Source organism: Lissotriton vulgaris, chromosome 1_1, assembly GCF_964263255.1.
Source record: "Lissotriton vulgaris chromosome 1_1, aLisVul1.2, whole genome shotgun sequence".
NCBI classification, from domain to species: domain Eukaryota; kingdom Metazoa; phylum Chordata; class Amphibia; order Caudata; family Salamandridae; genus Lissotriton; species Lissotriton vulgaris.
In genome coordinates, this window is record NC_141685.1 from 157,247,308 (window position 1) to 157,268,109 (window position 20,802).

The 20,802-nt window shown below is 49.7% G+C and overlaps 1 protein-coding gene across 1 annotated transcript in view; it reads right to left on the reverse strand.

Annotated features, from left to right (window-relative positions):
• LOC147737936 (uncharacterized) overlaps nucleotides 1-17,415 on the reverse strand; it is a 40,778-nt gene extending 23,363 nt beyond the window's left edge. The window contains exon 1 of the mRNA XM_086949143.1: nucleotides 16,756-17,415. The gene's annotated coding sequence lies outside the window, so the exon portion shown is untranslated. The remainder of the gene's footprint in view (nucleotides 1-16,755) is intronic.
• Between the last annotated feature and the right edge of the window lie 3,387 nt (nucleotides 17,416-20,802).

Consider the following 20,802-nt stretch of genomic DNA (forward strand, 5'->3'; position numbering starts at 1 on the left):
TTGTAAATATGTATAAATGTTTTGTATTTGTATATAGGTGTATATAAAGTGTTCTTCTTGCCTATGAAAAAGATAAATCTTACTAAAAATAATGAACAAAAGGGTTAAATAAAATTACCCATACAAACAAAGAGACGTTGATTTTTGTTTGTTGTCTCATAAACTTAAGGCGAGACTAAATAAGTAGGAGGGCCAGCATTCCTGTTCTGTTCACTGTAAATTGGGTCCAGCTGCCCCCTGTCCCAGGACCAAACTCCGTGGTTTTACTAGAAATTTACAAAAGGCATGTCCTGAAAGAGCTATATAGAAAGAACTTATAGCCAGAGAAAAACAAGAAAAGAAGTAGAAGCATAAGGGGATGAAAGAGAAAGACATGGATCGTTGTTACACTGGTATATACAATTTGGATGTAATATTGATTGTGATCTTATTGCCCCAGATAAAAGTAAGCCTATAAATATAGCTATGTTATACTGACACATGGATTGATAGTAATTACTTACACAGATAGAAAGGAGTACACCTATTTTGATGCCTGTCGTATGATAGTAATATCAGCTGGATGGAATCATGTTCAACACATCACTGAATGAAAAAAATACAGCCATTATGCAGGCAGATATGTAGATGTTGATAGGCAGTTTAATATAAAACAATTGTTTTAATAGCCGACTCTCTATTGTAAATTGGAGTCTATGTTGACCTAATTATTCTTAGGCTAAACACAAGTAGGGGAAGGATAGCTATTCTAGGGCAAGGTTTTTATTTAGGTCAATATATGCCAACATGTTAGAGAGGATCCCAATTTATGTACCTTGCTGTGGTCCATATTATCCAGTATTTGTACTGTTCTCGGGTTGCTATCAGAGGTATCAAATATATATCCGTGAATATACAACACTGTAATAAAGAAGAATATATGTGTAATGCTTGCTGTTAAAGGGGAGAGATAGAGCATATGGTAGGATAATATCCTACGTAGCATTATAGGATATTTACCTTCTTAATAGGTGGTTGTTACCCAGTAAAGAGATAAAAGAAGCATTTGATGACAATCCAATGTTGCCTTGGTATCTGTCGACTCTTTACTTGAGGGTAAGCGGAAAACGGAGCCCCATTCGCTGGTAATCTAAAGATGTTGCACAGATAAAGAGGGGAATGGTTATTAAAAGGGGTTTATTTAAAGGAAAGCCTATGCAATTATATGTTGACAAGTGGCTTTCTATAAAGTGCTATTATTGAAGTTCTAAGGTTAAATAGCGCCGCATACCTTCTAGATGTCGAGCGTCCGAGTATAATTGGGGTTCTTATGATGCCATGTATCCTTCTTTAGTAGCGTGGGGCCTCGGAGCAATCACAAATAAAAAATGCTCAGATGCACATGCTGCCCTACTTAAAGCACTTAAAGCTATTCCTAGGGATAAGGGCTTAGTAACCAAATGCAGACTGGCATACAAGTTGGCGATGAACGATAGAAAGCGGGAATTAAGGGATGAAGCAGGGCATAAACTGTTGACACCGGATGTTCTGAGAGATAGTAGTAAATTTTGGGCTACAGTCAACCAACCTCTCTTTGCAAACTCAGATAATGGCCCCATGGACTGTAACATCACAGATGAGGCCTGGATTGCACATTTTGAGGAGATTTATAGCCTGCCCCTCAACTGCCAAAATACTGAGGTTCAATTCCCTGAAAACACCTTTTCACCGTTGACTTTTGAAACCGCTGAGGTGGCGAAGGCCATAGAGGAAATGTCCAAAAACAAGGCGCCTGGACCGGATGGAGTCCCAGCCGATCTATTCAAAGCTGCCCCTAGCTTGTGTTCTAAAATTTTAGTTAACGTTTTTAATTCTATTAGTAAAGATAGTATTCCACAATCATGGCTAACGTCAACTATCATCCCGGTTTATAAAAAAGGATCTAGGCAGGACCCCTCCTGCTATAGACCAATTTCTTTGATAGATTCTTCTGTAAAGGTCCTGGGAAGGGTGGTCCTGCATAGATTAAGTGATTGGCTGACGGAGAAAGGGATCCTTTCCAATATGCAATATGGTTTTAGGTCAAATAGAGGAACCATTGACCAATGTTTAAATCTGCATTTATTGGTCAGCAAGTATACTGTGGCTAAAGAGGGCAATCTATATATGGGTTTTATGGACCTATCCTCAGCATTCGACCTAGTCAATAGGTCGAAGCTCTGGATGGGTCTCCTTGAGCTAGGTCTGAACCCTCCCCTAGTGCACTTTATGGCGAACCTCCATACAAACTTATCTGCAAAAGTAAGAGTGGGTATGGATGGACGATGTACAAGGCCATTCAGATCTAAAAGAGGGGTAAGACAGGGGTGCATCTTGGCGCCTCTGTTGTTTACACTCTATATTAATGCCCTGGAGGCTGAGCTGGGTGAGGTCTCTCAGGATATTCCGCGTATAGGGGAACAGGTAATACCCGTTCTCCTGTATGCGGATGATGCCGTACTTATGGCCCGTACTGGGGTGAACCTCCAAAAACTGCTGAACGCCTTTGGCACCTTTATGAGTAACCTTGATCTCAAGGTTAATGCCAAAAAATCTCAGGTTCTAATCGCAGGGAAGGGCAGAAATAAGGGGAAATTAAAAAATTTCTATTGTAATAATGAAGTGGTATGTAGGGTGTCTTCCTTTCCCTACTTGGGGGTATTGTTCGATGAAAAGGGTACCTGGGGTCCACAAAATACAAGTCGTAGCATGGTTTTTAGTAGAAGTGTTTCGGGCCTTATGAGCTTTGCTAAAAAACTGGGAGGTAGACCGGTTGAAGCCATCATTAAGGTCTACAAAGCTAAATGCTTGGCAATGGCCTCCTATGGATGCCAAATATGGGGTTATACCACATCCAAAAAAATACAACTGGTAGAAAATAAATTTCTGAGGGGGCTCCTCTCAGTCCCTCAGTCTACTCCCACTTTTACAACACATACGGAAGTGGGGATCGGATATATCTCAGACCATATCCAAATAGCACCCCTTCTGTATTGGCTAAAAATCTGGCTTAACAAAGAAATTACTTTAAACCACTCCATTATTAAAGACTGCCTGCATTTAGAGAGGGCTGATAAAATTGTATGGCTGAATTATATTAAAAATGGTCTGCAAAAAATAGGTCGCTCAGACATGTTTTATTCTCCCGAATTGATAACTAAATCTGATATTTTTCCAACAAAAAAGGCCCTAAGGGACCTTTTTACATTAGATCGGGAGGAGACGGAGCTGAGAAAGCCTCTTGTTAGACTAAACTATGGGCTGGTTAGTTGCCCAGGACAGGAACCATATTTAATAGTGGTGAATAATCGACACCACAGATTTCTTCTGACAAGATTCCGCCTAAACCTGATCCATTACTGTTTAGGAGTTTTCCGTACCTGGTGGGCACCTGACAAGGCGGATCCCTGCACTTGTGATTGCTTTTCATTACAAGATACACTCCATTTTGTCATGTTTTGCACTCATTATGAACCATGTAGACGGAAATATTTGCTACCACTCCTGAAGAAGGCGGGCTTTATTCAGGTGAGGCCCGCTCTAATATACCTAATGCAATTGGGTAACCCTTATACTATGTTCTGTGTGGCCAGTTTTCTGACGGCAGCCATTCGCATAAGGAAAAATACCATCAGCCTACCGCAGATCCAAAGCTGTTTTGAGTAATGTTTCTTTCGTGTAAATATGTATTCTACTTGTGTAGTAAGGCTGTAGTACTGATAGTTTTTAAATGGTATATATTTTTAAAACTTTTAATATTAGAAATTCCTCTTTTTAATATGTATTGTATTTTTAACACTGATGAAAAAATGTATTGCACTGTAATTTGTTAATCAGATTGTAACTTTTTGTATAATTGTACCATGTCTTTTATGATATTAATTTTATCGAATAAAGAATATTTGACTGACTGACTGACTGGCAATCACAAATCTAATTGAACAAAAAGGAACCCGGGTTGGTACAACAACACCAGAAGATAAAAGAGTGTCAGTGTCGTTGAAAGCTAGTTTAAATTGCGCTTATAGTGATACGCTTCCTAAGCTAAAAACCGCTACATACCGAAGCAGAATGGTGCATCGTGATGTTATGGGGTTCCGGATGTCCTGCGTCGTCGATCGAACCAAAGGAACTGAAGCCTAGTTGTTTAACGCTATATATATCTCTGTCTCTCAACCTTAACTTTCAATTGTGAGCCGGTGTGTCGAATGGGATGGGGGCGTGGTGGCAGCCGGGTAGAGATAGCAGACGCGTTGCTGTGGTACGGGGAGAATTCGTGGGGCAACACGCATGCGCTGGTAGTTCAATATGTAGAACTACACGGACGAGGCGGCGCATCGGGTGCATGGTGATGATGGTATCGTGTATAATAATTAAATGAGCCGGTGGGCACAGAGTGTAAGTTCTATAGACGAACTACGTAAATGATGTCGCACCTTACTATCAGAACCATAGTATCTGATGGAATGGTGACGTGGTGACTGGCGAGTAGTGATATCAGACGCGTTGCTATGCTACGGGGAGATATTTATAGGGCAACACGCATGCGCTATTAGTTCAGAATCTAAAACTACACAGACGAGGCGGCGCATCGGGCGCGTGGTGATTCCACACATAATGGTGTCATGTATACTGGCTAAATGAACCTATAGGCTCACGATATTAGTTCTAGGATAGTACTACAAAGATCGTATCGCGCCATAGTGTAAAAGACACATATTAGATAGATACATATGTGTAATACTATCAATATTAAACCAAATTTGTGCTATACATTTGGTGTTGTTTATGAGTACTTAGGTGATTACAAATATTCGATCAGAGACTAAGCAAGGCCTCTTCTCCTCTCCTCCTCTGGACAGGCCTCTCCTCCTCTGCACCCCTGGACAGTCCTCACCTTCTCTGCCCAGTGGACAGGCCTCACCTCCTCTGCACCCCTGTACAGGCCTCGCCTCCTCTGCACCCATGGACAGGCCTCACCTCCTCTGCACCCCTGGACAGGCCTCACCTCCTCTCCTCCTCTGACCCCTAGACAGGCCTCTCCTCCTCTGACCCCCGGACAGGAGTCACCTCTTCTGTACCCCTGGACAGGCCTAACCTCCTCTGCACCCCTGGACAAGCCTCGCCTCCTCTGCACCCCTGGGCAGGCATCACCTCCTCTGCATCCCTGGACAGGCCTCACCTCCTCTGCACCCCTGGACAAACCTCACCTCCTATGCACCCCTGGACAAACCTCATCTCCTCTGCACCCCTGGACAGGCTTCACCTCCTCTGCAACCTTGGACAGGCCTCACCTCCTCTGCACCCCTGGACAAACCTCACCTCCTCTGCACCCCTGGACAAACCTCACCTCCTCTGCACCCCTGGACAGGCCTCACCTCCGCTGCACCCCTGGACAGGCCTCTCCTCCTCTACTCCTCTGGACAGGCCTTTCCTCTTCTGCACCCCTGGACAGACCTCACCTCCTCTGTTCCTGGACAGGCCTATCCTCCTCTGCACCCCTGGACAGGACTCACCTCCTCTGCACCCCTGGACAGTCCTCTCCTCCTCTCCTCCTCTGGACAGGCCTCACCTCCTCTGCCCCCCTGGACAGGCCTCACCTCCTCTGCACCTCCTCTGGGCAGGCCTCATCTCCTCTGCACCCCTGGACAGGCCTTTCCTCCTCTCCTCCTCTGGACAGGCCTTTCCTCCTCTGCCCCTCCTCTCGGCAGGCCTCACCTCCTCTGCACCCCTGGACAGGCCTCTCCTCATCTGAACAGGCCTCACCACCTCTGCACCCCTGGACAGGCCCCTCCTCCTCTGCACCCCTGGACAGGCCTCTCCTCCTCTCCCCCTCCTCTGGACAGGCCTCTCGGTGAAGGATTCTCATGAAGGACAGAGGAGCCCAGAGTTCTTTCCACCCCATACAGCGCCTCTGACTCTGCACTGGACCTCGGGCGTATGCACAGGCCCCGAAGAGAGACACTGCTCCCCTGGACAGGCCTCGCATCCTCTGACCCCCTGGACAGGCCTCGCCTCCTCTGCACCCCTGGACAGGGCTCCCCTTCTCTGCACCCCTGGACAGGCCTCTCCTCCTCTGCCCCACCTCTGGGCAGGCCTTTCCCTTTCGGCACCCCTGGACAGGCCTCTCCTCCTCTGCCCCTCCTCTGGACAGGCCTCTCCTCCTCCACCCCTCCTCTGGACAGGTCTCACCTCCTATGCACCCCTGGACAGGACTCTCCTCCTCTGCCCCTCCTCTGGACAGGCCTCTCAGTGACGAATTCTCATTAAGGACAGAGGAGCTCAGAGTTCATATCACCCCATCCAGCGCCTCTGACTCCGCCCTGGGCCTCGGGCGCTATGCACAGGCCCGAAGAGAGATACTGCTCCCCTGGACAGGCCTCACCTCCTCTGCACCCCTGGACAGAACTCACCTCCTCTGCACCCCTGGACAGGACTCTCCTCCTCTGCACCCCTGGACAGGCCTCTCCTCCTCTGCTACCCCGGACAGGCCTCACCTCCTCTTCACCCATGGACAGGCCTCTCCTCCTCTGTCCCTTCTCTGGACAGGCCTCACCTTCTCTCCCCCTCGACAGGCCTCTCCTCCTCTCCCCCCTGGACAGGCATCTCCTCCTCTGCCCCTCCTCTGGACAGGCCTCTCCTCCTCTGCTCCCCTGGACAGGCCTCTCTCCTCTGCACCCCTGGACAGGCCTCACCTCCACTGCACTCCTGGACAGGCCTCTCCTCCTGTGCACCCCTGGACAGGCATCTCTTCCTCTGCACCCCTGGACAGGCCTCTCCTCCTCTACCCCTCCTCTGGACAAGCCTCTCCTCCTCTGCTCCCCTGGACAGACCTCTCTCCTCTGCACCTCTGGACAGGCCTCACCTCCTCTGCCCCTCCTCTGGACAGGCCTCACCTCCTCTGCCCCCTGAACAGGCCTCTCCTCCTCTGCCCCTCCCCTGGACAGGCCTCACCTCCCCTGGACAGGCCTCTCCTCCTCTGCACCCCTGGACAGGCCTCTCCTCCTCTGCCACTCCTCCGGACAGGCCTCTCGGTGAAGGATTTTCATTAAGGACAGAGGAGCCCAGAGTTCCTTCCACCCCATCCAGCACCTCTGACTTCGCCCTGAGCCTCGGGGCGCTATGCACAGGCCCCGAAGAGAGACACTGCTCCCCTGGACAGGCCTCTCCCCCTCTGCACCCATGGACAGGCCTCACCTCCTCTGGACAGGCCTCACCTCCTCTGCCCCTCCTCTGGACAGGCCTCACCTCCTCTGCCCCTCCTCTGGACAGGCCTCTCAGTGAAGGATTCTCATTAAGGACAGAGGAGCCCTGAGTTCATTCCACCCCATCCAGCGCCTTTGACTCCGCCCTGAGCCTCGGGGCGCTGTGCACAGGCCCCAAAGAGAGACACTGCTCCCCTGGACCTGCCCAGAGGCGCCCCCCCGGGGGCAGGACTGTGGCTCGGACCGAGGCGCTTTAATCCCACTCCCCAGAATCGAGGCGCTACACACGAGGCACGTGTTCATCCTCAGAATGAGGGAATGAGGGGAATGTCCTGATCCATTTCCATCTTTCAGCCCCTTTAATGTATGGAATAGCGTCACTTGACCAGGTGAATCTATAATCTATAATCATTTTGCATTTTTCACCCCAGCCTTCCCCCACGCAGACAGGAGTAAGAGTTAATACATCACCTACTTCCCAAAGTTCTTTACATTATTTCATGTAAGGCAATAAACTGCTTCCATCTCAAATTTAGAATGACAATAGAAAATACTACAAAAGACTAAAATAATCCCAGAAAAAAAGATTTATCCTGATGTGATTTGTGCAGATTCAATAAAGTGCAAATTCTTACTCATCTTCAATCTTCACTTTGAGTTTGAATCCAGACACGTGGAGGGTCCCAGATTTTCATACCTTTTTTATGCTGATTCCTCCCTTTTCGCCTATATATGGCTGTTTCTAGACATTGCTAACCACCTACCAAGCCATTGTTGAAAAGTCGGTGCATTAGCATCCACCTTGGCTGCCGCAATACACATTCGTAAAACCGCCATAGGAATAAAAATCAGTTCATGCCCTGCCCTACGCCGATTAGTCTCAAAAGTCCCGAGCAGGATTACACACTCAGGGGCTGATTCTGATGCGGGTAATTTCCGACCCACTCGGATCTGTAGAGTCCGACCGACCAAGTACAATGCATCCGGATGCCTCCAGATACGATTTGGTTGGACTCCCATTGACTTCAATGGGAGCACATGTTCCTAACCGCATTATAATTGGGCACTGGGTCGCTCCCGATACTTTTTGGAAGGAGCAAATGCCATTAGGAGGCCTTCCTAACCGCATCAGAATCAGGCCCTGGGTGGGAATGCTTTCCAACCCGCATCAGAATCAGGTTCCAACCCGCATCAGAATCAGGCCCTGGGTGGGAATGCTTTCCTAACCGCATCAGAATCAGGCCCTGGGTGGGAATGCTTTCCAACCCGCATCAGAATCAGGTTCCAACCCGCATCAGAATCAGGCCCTGGGTGGGAATGCTTTCCAACCCGCATCAGAATCAGGCCCTGGGTGGGAATACTTTCCAACCCGCATCATAATCAGGCCCTGGGTGGGAATGCTTTCCAACCCACATCAGAATCAGGCCCTGGGTGGGAATGCTTTCCAACCCGCATCAGAATCAGGCCCTGGGTGGGAATGCTTTCCAACCCGCATCAGAATCAGGCCCTGGGTGGGAATGCTTTCCAACCCGCATCAGAATCAGGCCCTGGGTGGGAATGCTTTCCAACCCGCATCAGAATCAGGACCTGGGTGGGAATGCCTTCCAACCTGCATCAGAATCAGGCCCTGGGTGGGAATGCTTTCCAACCCGCATCAGAATCAGCCCCTATGTGTTATTTCAGTTTTTAACACTTCTGATAAAAAGGTTGTGATATCTTTATAAAATTTCTGCAAAACCTGACATGATGCAAAAATATGAACACTCTCTGCATTACAGAGTGCACAGCAAGGACAACATGTTCCCTTCCCTCAAACCCATTTCGAGATTTTGTCAGGTGTATCATACAAAAAGAAACACGTTTTATAAAACTGTGCCTGTAACCTAGCAGATATCAAAACCGAATGCAATAACTCATGAGCATAAAAAATGTCTCATCGGACACTCCTACCTTCACCTTTCATTTTTGGAGGTTTGTCCATATCATCCGGGATGGCTGCTTACTTTATTTTGGATTTTCCTTTCAATAATTTAAACTTTCCCAAATTTAGCCTGTCCCCCTCCTTTCCGTTCAAGAAGATCTCTAATTTGAAGAATTTCAAAAAATCCCACCAATTCAAAGTAAGATCGAAGACCAGTGGGGGAAAAGGAACAGCCAATTCTATTTACTCCCGCTCTCTTGCATTTTCCCATACAAGTGTCTCTAAATACTTCTGGGAGAATAAAATTATTATTTACGGGTGTGTGGAATGATAATCTACCAATGCTACATGCTCTCCGTGAAGCACTCCATGCTTTAAAAACATAAAGATGGTCTTGAGCCGGACTGTCTTTCAGTAGCTGTCATGCAACTGATGCCACAGACAGCCACTGGTTTCTTTCCCTAATGTAAGTTCAAAGTGGGAGGGGATCTTATCCATCTGCCCATTGTCCTGTCCATCATCATTCTTTAGCTCACTCTGCCACCCCAGTGCAGACATGGCCATATGCAAATCAGTCTGACCCTGTGCCTTATGGGAACAGTCCAGCCCGAACTGCCAAGCCATGTCTTCCCTGGACTGGAAGCAAGCATCCTAGGACCGGTTTCTGGTTAATCAGTCGTCATCAGCCAGGCTAGCTTGAATTCAGTGGCAAAGTGTGCACTGGACCCACGTCTGGGCATACCCTGCCAACTTAGGGCCAACAAAGCGATACCAAAGGGGATGATGGACGGAGTGTTGAACATTGCAAGCACTCACCCCCAGTCAACTGATCTGGGTTTAATCCAACATCATTCTTTAGCTCACTCCGCCACCCCAGTGCAGACATGGCCATATGCCCTGAAGGCATGCCAAAGGCAAGCCAGTCTGCCCCCATCCATGCATGGACGATGCCCAGTGACAGGAACCCTGGTCCTCTCCACTCCTGCTACTACCTAATGCGACCCTCCGCAACCTCAATGCCAGCCACCCTTCCACATGCTGGTGCCTCACTGCCCCACACAACATCGAGGGAGCGTTGTCTTGTGCTTTCTGCAAGTTTTCATGCACTTACCCACACCCAACACTCACCGCATCCGCACCAGCAGCAACCAACACCCCACTCTCTCGCACACACAGTCTCGAAACTAGTCACACAACACTTCGCACTCGAATGAAAGTTCATCAACATCCACTCACTCACTCACCAAGCCACAGAGATCTGGGACCTACTGCACAACAAAACACTGACCTACTTTTCCTCATGGAAACCTGGCTGAACCCTGCATCAGCACCTGACATCACCACAGCCACCTCCACCCCAGGTGTAAGATCACCAGGCAAGACAGACTTCACAAGCTCAGAGGCAGAATCACCATCATCTACAAGAACTCCATTCCAGATACAACATCACAGCCAACTTCACCCTAAGCGGCATTTTCATCTGCAGACCACCAGGACAGCAGACAAACTTCACTGGCTCCATAGCGGACATCGTCACACCACTAGTCCTCGACACCAGCAATATCATCCAACTCGGAGACGAGAAGTTCTATCTGGAAGGCTACGACAACTCCAACTAAAAATAAGACTTTGCAAACATGGGTCTAACCCAAAGAGTACAAGGACCAAACAAAGTCGCTGGACACCTCCTGAATCCTATTTTCACCACCTTTAACAACAACAGATTCGAGGAGCCCTCACCAGTCTCCTGGACAGACCAGGCCCTCATCAAGTTCAGCATCCTGGTCCAACACACACACCCCCACCAGACCAGCCCGCAAAAACAAGAACAGCCTCACTGACAAGGACTGGAACAGTGCTCTCACTTACAATTACTACTCCAGGAAATGATCGGAGTAATCCCTTCTTTCCTGAGCTCCCGCGATAAGCTGGATTACTCAGTTTTGTTGACGGAGTTTGTTGGCCAACGTTTCTTCAGCTGAGCTCTTTGGTGGTGAGTACGCTCACGCTGTGAGTGATCCAGCCTTCACTTGGGACAGAGTGGATGCCCCCTAGTGAGGGCTGAGAGAGGCAGAGAGAGCTGATTCCTTGGCGTTTCAAGCCTTGTCATAGTTTTGGTTCTTACTCGAAGTAAGAGACTAAATGTAACATCATTTCTTGTGCTACCACTAAATACCATTATTAGTCACACAATTCCAGGGAAGGCAGCTCCATAGAGACAAACCCGTTTGACTGAAGAGTAAAGAACATGATTCATGAATATTATTGTTCAGTTCATATAACTATCTTTCGCAGCCAGATGACTTAACCTGGGGCATTGAAATATTAAAGAAGAGGGAGAGAAATGTTTAATGAAACTCTTTACGGAATGTATCCTTGTAGCAGTGTCTAGAATCGGGTGTAGCTAAGGTTTTAAAAGGTTAGCGTTGAACAAGTGACTTCACCTGATCACCTTTATCTTATTGTTTGTTGTATATTGTGGAGAAGTGTGGCTCAAATGGTTAGAGCGGCAGACCCTGATGCAGAGGTCTGGCCCGGGACCAGGGTTCAATTCCTGCCTCGGCGGGTCTTGAGCTCAATTTCCTCGGACCTGATAATTCTCGCCTCGGTGCCCATTCTAAGCATGGGTCCCACTCTGCGACTCTGGGCAATAGCTTGCTTACTCTCCACAACGGCCCCAAAAGTACTGGGATGCCTGGCTTCACCCTGGGGGTGCCCAGGAGTGGACACTCACAGGGAAAACCAGGAAGGGTTCCTAAGCGGTATACGGACAGCGCCGGGACACTACCTCAGGGAAGTAGCTGTGCGCTCTATAAATACCGGTACATTTACATATCTTACAGCCTAATTTTAAGAGAGCCAGTATAGAAGCAGAAACCCTCAAAAAAGCAGAAGAGAGAGAGAGAGAGTTCTTTTAAGTTCACCAAACAGGGTAAAAAACATAATCCTTCAAAAGCGGGGGAAGTTTTATGGGGAACTCAAAACTCAAGTTCCATCTGAATATTATGTGTGTTCTCTTTTTGAAATCTCGCTCCTCGCAGTTCCTATCTCCTAAACCCCTTTCCCTTGCCTGGCCACTCCAATACTCTGCGCTAATACAGCATTCAGAGTTGGTGGTGCCTGGGGGTGGATCTCTCGATCTTACTACAGACCCCCAGGAAGAACTGATTGAGAGAAAGACACCACTGTCCTCCCACTACTGAAGAAACCCCCTTAAACCCTTAAACGCTCGCCAACCACAGGCCGATCCCCCTGCTACCATTCTCGGTTTACGTCCTGGAGAAAATGGTCAACAGACACTTTGTTGAATACCTCAAGGACCACCAGCCCCTCAAAACCACTCAGTCTGCTATGAGCCCCAACCACAGCTTGGAAACTCTATATCCCCGCCATGGATGACATCCGCATGACTCTGGACACAAGAGACATTGTGATCTCATTCTCCTGGCCTCTCTGTAGAGTTTGAGACAGTCTCCCACCCCATCCTTATCCAACGCCTCCAGATCAGAATCCAACGAGACGCACTCCAATGGATCTGCTTCTTCCTGACTGGAAGAACCAAGTCAGTCATCCTGTCACCGAACACGTTGCATGTCGGTGACCTTGTCTGCTGAGTTCCACGCATATCTTCCTGGAGCCTGACCCTCTTCAATGCATACATGATCCCTTTAGTTAGAATCATCCACTCTCATAACATTAACGTCCTCTCGTACACTGACACACAACTGTCTCTCATGGCCAAGACGCCCAGTACCTGGATGAAGTTTTATTCCTGTGTGACTGGAATTGCCCACTGGGTGAAGATCAACTGTCTAAAACACTGACGGACTTAAACCGTGATCTTCGGGAAAAGCATGTCAGCGTGGGACTCCACCTGATGGCTACTAAAGATAGGACGAACATCTACCCTCACCACCCATGCCAAGAATGTCAGGATCGTCATAGACAGCAAACCTTGACCCGCCAGATCAACGCAATCGCCTCCACATGCTTCAACTCCCTCCACATCCTCTGCAAGACCTTAAAGTGGATCCTCACAGAATGCAGAAAGACCGTCACCCATGCACTCATAACGAGCAGACTGGACTACGGCAACGCCCTCGATGCCGGAATCAACAAAACCCTGCTACACAAACTCCAGACCAACCAGAACACCCCAGCCAGACTCGTCCTCTGAATCATATTCTAGTATGGGCACCCATAAATTTAGAGATGTACAAATAACAGTTTTGTAAATTGGCCAGTGTGACAGATATTCACAGATGAAAATGTTGTCACAAACGGCATTTTTGTCCTACTCATTTTCAATATTTTGTTATTTCAACAGTCAGCATATTTGGGAAAATCTTGAGGGATCTACACATATAACCCCTTTGTGAATTCTGAGTTGTGTCTACTTTCATAAATCTGCAGCTTTCCTGGATCGCGCCTGGGTTTCACAGTGGATTCCACCAAAAACTGGAAGAAAGTTGAGAGCGCAAAAAATAGGCAAAATGGGCTACAACTGTTGTAAAAAAACAGTTTTTGTCTCTACAAGCTGAGAAGATGGTGACCTTAGCACAGCAAATGTACAACGATGTCATTTATAGGAAAAAAAATGTTTTCTCTGGAGCACTTTCTCCCTATTTTTTCAAAAAATTTAAACATTTTGCTATATTTTGCCTATTTTCTGGGTCCCCTCCAGGGGAATTCAAAAACCCTGGGTACCTTTACAATCCCCTGGATGTTAGACATAAGAGGGTGCCAAATTTGCCATGGGTACCTTTTGTGGAAAAAAGTTATGTACCCTAAGCACAAACTACCCAAAATACGTTAAAAGAAATTGCTCAGCACGTGGGAGAGGGGAGAGAGAAGGGCCAGCATTTAAGGGGTCAATGTGAGCAGTCAACAAACCTTTCAGGTAGATTTTTTTTCCAGAGCGAACAATTAGGGGAATTTTTCAGCACAAAACTACTAATCCAAACAAATCTGTGGTATTTGAACATTGGATCTTTCGTTAGTTGAAATGGTTCTTTAACCACATGCGTGCTGTGCTCATTCTCCTGGAATGCTGACTTTTTAAAAAACCCATTGTTCATGACGAGCTGGGCTCGTCATCAGTGTTTGAGGAGGCTACACCATGACGAGCCCAGCTCGTCATCAGCCTCGAAGGGGTTAAACATGGAGCTCCTGGTTTGATCGGAGTCAATTACAGGGCAGAAATTACACAACATTGTGAAGACAGAGGCAACATTGAGTACAGGGGTGCAGTAACATTTGTTGTACATGCACATGCAGTGTATGCCTTTGAAATGTTTTATTAATGGGTTAGCTTTGGTCCTATAGATGCCGGTCCTACGCTTTCCACTTCTACAAAGATGCAGCCGTTCCTACCCAGCCCCAAGCATATCACGACTCGGTGGACCCTTTCACCCGTCCAGTTCATAAGATTGGTTTGTTGGTCACTTAGCCCCCACATACCTCAGAATATCAGACAGGGTACCCTAAAGTGGGATCACCTGATACCGTACTGGCTCGGTACACACAGTGTCCTATATAGGTGGCTCAGGCAGTATGTATTGCAGAACAAAGCAGGCAGAGCGGGTCGAGTCGGACCTGTACCACAGACACAGGCTTCCATACAAGCAATCAGTCCACAGTCTATAAGCGCCACTACGGGCAAAGTGCCCGTAAAAAGCAACAAAACTGCCTTCTGGATCGCTTGCAACACCAACCAGAGGAGCAGCATTTTGGCGATGAGACCTCCCCTTGGAATGGTGCCATCTTCAGGGGCGTACAACACCTGGGAAAGTATCTACACTGCTACGCATGGCATACCCTCATTGGTGGTACCACCTGATGTACTAAGGAAAGTACAAATGAGTACAAGGCTGCACCCTCCTTAGATCTAGGAATGAGATGAGGTATCAATCGTACTACCCATGGCACGCCGTCATGGGCGGTACTACCTGATGAACTAAGGAAAGTACAAATGAGTACAAGGCTGCACCCTCCCGAGATCTAGGAATGAGATGAAGTATCAACCGTACTACCCATGGCATGCCGTCATGGGCGGTACTACCCGATGTACTAAGGCAAGAACAAATGAGTACAAGGCTGCACCCTCCCGAGATCTAGGAATGAGATGAAGTATCAACCATACTACCCATGGCACGCCGTCATGGGCGGTACTACCCGATGGTGGAGGAGTGTGGCTCAATGGTTAGAGCGGCAGACCCTGATGCAGAGTTCTGGCCAGTGACCAGGGTTCGATTCCCGCCTCGGCTTGGTCTCAGGCTCAATTTCTTCAGACCTGTTAATTCTCGCCTCTTTGCCTATTCTAATCACGGGCCCCACGCTGCAACTCGGGGCAATAGCTTGCTTAGCCTCCACACCGGCCCCAACAGCGCTAAGGATGCCTGGCTTCACCCTGGGGGTGCCCAGGAGTGGACACTTCACAGGGAAAGCCAGGAGGGGTTCCACAGCGGTATGAGTATCAGCGCCAGGAAGCCGAATAGGCGACACCGCAAGGTGACCGTCTGGTGACAGTGCGCTCTATAATTACCATGACATTTAAATTTACATTTACTAAGGCAAGAACAAATTATTATTATTATTATTATTATTATATAATAATAATAATAATAATAATAATAATTTACTAAGGCAAGAACAAATGAGTACAAGGCTGCACCAGCCCTAGATCTAGGAATGAGATGAAGTATCAACCGTACTACCCATGGCACGCCGTCATGGGCGGTTATACCTGATGTTAAAGGCAAGAACAGCCCGGATAGAAGAGCCCAGCTCAGACCCGGGGTCCCCGGATAGAAGGGCCCAGCTCAGCCCCAGGACCCCCGGATAGAAGAGCCCAGATTAGCCCCAGGGACCCCCGGATAGAAAAGCCCAGCTCAGCTCAGCCCCAGGGGCCCCCGGATAGAAGAGCCCAGCTCAGCCCCAGGGCCCCCAGATAAAAGAGCCCAGCTCAGCCCCAGGGCCCCCCGGATAGAAGAGCCCAGCTCAGCCCCAGGGCCCCCAGATAAAAGAGCCCAGCTCAGCCCCAGGGCCCAGCTCAGCCCCAGGGGCCCCCGGTTAGAAGAGCCCAGCTCAGCCCCAGGGGCCCACGGATAGAAGAGCCCAGCTCAGCCCGAGGTCCCCCGGATAGAAGAGCCCAGCTCAGCCACAGGGGCCCCCGGTTAGAAGAGCCCTGCTCAGCCCAGGGGCCCCGGATAGAAGAGTCCAGCTGAGCCCCTGGGGCCCCTGGATAGAGGAGCCCAGCTCAACCCCAGGGGCCCTGGATAGAAGAGCCCAGGTCAACCCCAGGGGCCCCGGATAGGAGAGCCCAGCTCAGCCCCAGGGGCTCCGAATAGAAGAGCCCAGCTCAACCCCAGGGCCTCCGGATAGACAGCTCAACCCCAGGGGCCCCCGGATAGAAGAGCCCACCTCAGCCCCAGGGGTCTCCGGATTGAAGAGCCCAGCTCAACCTCAGGGGCCCCGGATGGAAGGGCCCAGCTCAGCCCCAGGGGCCCCCGGATAGAAGAGCCCAGCTCAGCCCGGCTCCTGCAGAAATTCCCTCCAGGATTATTCAGTCTATTTCTACAAACACAGCAGAAGGTGGTGACAATCTCTTACCTGAGCAGACGTGTCCAGGCTCTCTCCTCCTCCTGGGGGGCCGTGGGGAGTGGGGGGCAGGTCTGGGGTCTAAGGGGGGCAGGTCTGGGTCTTAGGGGCGGCAGGGGCAGATCTGGGGTCTGAGGGGGGGAGCAGGGGCTGATCTGGGGTCTGAGGGGTGGCAGGGGGCAGATCTGGGGTCTGAGGGGGGCAGCGGGGTCAGATCTGGGGTCTTGGGGGGCAGATCTGGGGTATGAGGGGGGCTGATCTGGGGTCTGAGGGGGGGAGCAGGGGCTGAGCTGGGGTCTGAGGGGTGGCAGGGGGCAGATCTGGGGTCTGAGGGGGCGGCAGGGTCAGATCTGGGGTCTTGGGGGGCAGATCTGGGGTCTGAGGGGGCTGATCTGGGGTCTGAGGGGGGCAGGGGCAGATCTGGGGTCTGAGGAGGCGGCAGGGGCAGATCTGCGGTCTTGGGGGGCAGATCTGGGGTCTGAGGGGGGGCAGGGGCAGATCTGGGGTCTGAGGGGGGCAGGGGCAGATCTGGGGTCTGAGAGGGGGCAGGGGCAGATCTGGGGTCTGAGGGGGAAGATCTGGGGTCTGAGGGGGGTCTGTAGATGAAGGTCGCTGCACAGACAGACAGGGCTCCTTCCTCCTCTGCAGCAGGCTGCACACACAAGCTAAGACAGTAAGTGATGTCAACGCTGCTGGTGCTGTCTCTGCCGCCGCTGACCCGGAAGAGGAAACCCTTCTCCCTTTTATCCAGTTTGCAGCTCAGTGGATTCATCAGCAGGCGAGGATCGCCCTCTGGTGGCCGCTGACGGAACCACCGCCTCCAGCAGGGAAACAAGCAATGGCACCTGCAAAGACACAGACATGGGTGTTATGGGAAACAAGCACTGGCACCTGTAAAGACACAGACATGGGTGTTATGGGAAACAAGCATTGGCTCCTGTAAACACACAGACATGGGTGTTATGGGAAACAAGCATTGGCTCCTGTAAACACACAGACATGAGTGTTATGGGAAACAAGCATTGGCGCCTGCAAACACACAGACATGGGTGTTATGGGAAACAAGCATTGGCTCCTGTAAACACACAGACATGGGTGTTATGGGAAACAAGCATTGGCACCTGCAAAGACACAGACATGGGTGTTATGGGAAACAAGCATTGGCGCCTGTAAACACACAGACATGGGTGTTCTGGGAAGCAAGCATTGGCGCCTATAAACACACAGACATGGGTGTTATGGGAAACAAGCATTGGCGCCTGTAAACACACAGACATGGGTGTTATGGGAAACAAGCATTGGCGCCCGTAAAGACAGAAACATGGGTGTTATGGGAAACAAGCATTGGCCCCTCTACACACAGACGTGGGTGTTATAGGAAACAAGCATTGGTGCCTGTAAACACACAGACATGGGTGTTATGGGAAACAAGCATTGGTGCCTGCAAAGACACAGACGTGGGTGTTTGAGTCCATGACAGGGTCTCATATGAGAAACAAGCATTGGCGCCGGCAACAACACAGACTTGGGTGTTAAGACACTCACATTCGGAACACTTCTACTTGAGTTTGAGTTTTACGTTTAAAATATTTATAGAGCGCGCGTTCACCTAGCGGTTCCATGCCGCTATAGAGTACTGAGCCCAAAAGGACAAGAATATCGAGAAGGAGCAAAGAATAAGAACGTTATGATAGGAAGGTTTGGGAGAAAAGAAGCGTTTTTGGCGCTTTACGGAAGTGTGAATATTGGGTGGAAGATCTAAGGTGGACAGGGAGAGAGTTCCAGAAGGCAGGGGCAAGTGTGGACAATTTCGTGCCTCCCCACTTTTTGAGCTTGAAGCGGGGAACTGTCAACAGTTGTTGGGAGGATGAACGCAGTTCCCTAGCAGGGGCATAGGTTTTAATTTCCGAGGAGATAAAGGCAGAAGCTGAGCCGGCCCGAGCCTGAAAAGTGATGCAGCCCATCTTGAACTGAGCTCGTTCTCAGATAGGGAGCCAGTGCAAGGACTTGAGGAGAGGAGTGACGTGATGGGATTTGGCCAAGTTGTAAACCAGGCGGGCAGCCTGGTTTTGGACCAGCTGTAAACATCGCATACTATAAGCGGGCAAGCCACAGTATAGAGCGCTGCCATTGTCTAGGCGGGAGATTACCATCGCCAGGACTATGAGCTTTAGGGCAGAGAGTGAAAAAAACGAGAGACTTTACGGATGGTACGGAGTGAGAGGAAAGAAGAGGACACCACTTGGCTGACTTGGGAGTGCAAAGTGAGTTGGTCATTCAGTTTAATACCAAGAGTTTTTACAGAGGAAGATGGAGAAGGTGGAGGACCTAGGGAGGGGGGCCAGAAGAGAGAAGACCAGGGACTGGAGCAGCCACCTGTCAAAACCAGCTCAGTTTTGTCTGGGTTTAACTTCAGGTGGTTGTAATTCATCCAGTCCCGAATGAAGGTCATGACAGACTGGAAGTTGATCATGGACTCAGGGTGAGGGGATAGGGTAAAAATAAGTTGAAGGTCATCCGCATAATTATAGACGGAGACCTCCATTTGTTGGAGGGCAAAAATAAGAGGGGCAATGTACAAGTTGAATAAAAGAGGGGAAAGGGAGGAGCCCTGGGGGCCCCTGCATTGTACTTTGCGGAAGTCCGCCGAAAAGTCGCCCAGGCGCACTGCCTGGGTGCAGTCCCTCAGGAAGGAGGACAGCCAAACCAAGGCCGAGCCTCCAATCCCCGCCGCCCTGACACGGGAAAGTAAGATGGAGTTGTCAACCGTGTCAAAGGCGGCGGAGAGGTCGAGGAGGATCAGGGCCTGGGGGTGGTTAGTGTCCATACCCTCTCTGAGGTTGTCGAGGACCGATAGCACCACGGACTCTGTGGAGTGTGCGGGGCGGAAACCAGCTTGACGGGGGGCTAACACCCTGTTCTCCTCTATAAAGGCACTGAGTACTCTGGTCACATGGCGCTCCAATACCTTCCCCAAAAAAGGCAATAGAGAGATGGGGCGGTAGTTGGCAGGAGCGGAGGGGTCAGCGCCAGGTTTTTTAAGGATAGGAACGATGATGGCCGATTTGAGAGGTGGAATAACAATATCCTGGGACAGTGAACTATTGAGAAAATTGAGGGGGGGCTGCACACACACCGAATATATGTGCTTAAGAATGTGGGCAGGACAGGGGTCCAAAGGGGAGCCTGATTTGACCATAGGCAGAAGGGTAAGAAAGGACTCTTCTGTCAGAAGGGGGAAGGAGTCAAGGCGTGCCCCAACTGATGGACACTGGGGGTCGACAAAAGAGGGGGGGGAGGAGGAATGTTTGCCTTGATGTTGGAAATTTTGTCCCGAAAGAAAGTGTTGAGGGAATTACATAAAACCTGGGAAGGGGAGGGTTTGAGGGTAGCTCTATCAGAGTAGGCGAGGTCGTGCACAATAGAGAAAATTTCTCTAGGCTGATTTTCGGCGGCCAGGATTATTGAAGTGAAATAAGCATTTTTGGTCGCCAAAATAGTTTTTTGTACAGACTCAGGAGGGTGATGTACTGATTTTTAAGATTGGGATAATAATCTCGCCTCCAGGTCCGCTCAGCACGACGCACAGTGAGTTTTAAGACCTTCAATTCCTCATTGAACCAACGGTTTGCGTCGTTCGCACGCCTGGAGGACACCCGCCTGAGGGGACCGACAGAGTCGCAGCCTGATTGGAGCCAGGAGTTGATGGAGTCGGCTTGTGTGGAGGACGACAGACCATGGAGGTCCGGACTGGATGTGGAGAGTGTGGCGGACAGAGAGGCCACATCCACCTTGTTCCAGGAGCGCGCCCAGGTGTTTTTGGGAAGAGAGGGCTTGGGGACTGAGCTAAAAAGTAGGGAAAAGGACATCAAAAAGTGATCGGACCAGGTACAGGGGGAGATGGACAGGGAGGCTACTGGGCAATTGAGGGACCAAATCTGGTCAAGGATGTGGCCATGGATGTGAGTGGGGGAGTGAACGTGAGAGTCAAAGTTGAGGGAGCAAAGGGTATCCGAGAATTCTTTGGAGGTCGGGCATTCAGCGGGGTCTGAGGGCCAA